Source organism: Lactuca virosa, chromosome 7 (genome assembly GCF_052849685.1).
Source record: "Lactuca virosa cultivar CGN04683 chromosome 7, Lactuca_virosa_CGN04683_v6, whole genome shotgun sequence".
Taxonomy (NCBI): domain Eukaryota; kingdom Viridiplantae; phylum Streptophyta; class Magnoliopsida; order Asterales; family Asteraceae; genus Lactuca; species Lactuca virosa.
In genome coordinates this window covers 106,072,756-106,073,439 of record NC_136432.1, presented here as the reverse complement: position 1 = coordinate 106,073,439, position 684 = coordinate 106,072,756, and the positions used below count along the sequence as shown (strand labels likewise).

The 684-nt window shown below is 42.8% G+C and overlaps 1 non-coding gene across 1 annotated transcript; it reads right to left on the bottom strand.

Annotated features, from left to right (window-relative positions):
* Window positions 1–205: 205 nt before the first annotated feature.
* LOC145128062 (small nucleolar RNA R71) lies at window positions 206–312 on the bottom strand. The gene has a single exon (XR_013716664.1). It is a non-coding gene; the product is annotated as a small nucleolar RNA R71 (small nucleolar RNA).
* Window positions 313–684: the final 372 nt, after the last annotated feature.

Sequence of the window (684 nt, the reverse complement as noted above, 5' to 3'; positions counted from 1 at the left end):
ACATCTAGAAGAGGTCAACGACGTAGCCGACTACTTCAATGTTCCAAATGTGGCTCGCGAAACTGTATTGCTTCGTATGTTACCCGTTACATTCAAGGGGGCCGCGAGAGATTGGCTAAAATCACTTCCTCCCGGATCCATTACTACTTGGGCCAAGATGAAAGAAGAATTCATTGATCAATTTTGCCCACCCTCAAAAATAGCGAAGTTGAAGAAAGCCATATCCAACTTTGAGCAACAACCTGGAGAGTCACTCTACGAGGCATGGGAAAGATACAAGAGTTTGTTGACGAACTGCCCACATCATGATCTAAACAGTCAAAAAGAAGTCTCCATTTTCTATGATGGAGTAAATGTGACAACTAGGCAGCTCCTTGATTCTCAAGGACCACTCACAAAGAAGGCACCCCCTGTGATAAAACAACTAATTGAAGAATTCTCTAAACACTCTAGAGAATACCATAATCCAAGGAATGAATTAGCAAAGGGATCGGTTAATGCTGCTTCGGAGGATATGGCGGCAGTTTTGGCAATGTTGCACAATATGGATAGGCGAATGACTAAGATGGATCAAACAATCCATGTTATTCGGGTTGGGTGTGAAAATTGTAACGGGCCTCATTTGACTAGAGATTGTGACCTTGATGAAAATGGAAACCGGAAGGTTCAAGCTTTCTACTCGAG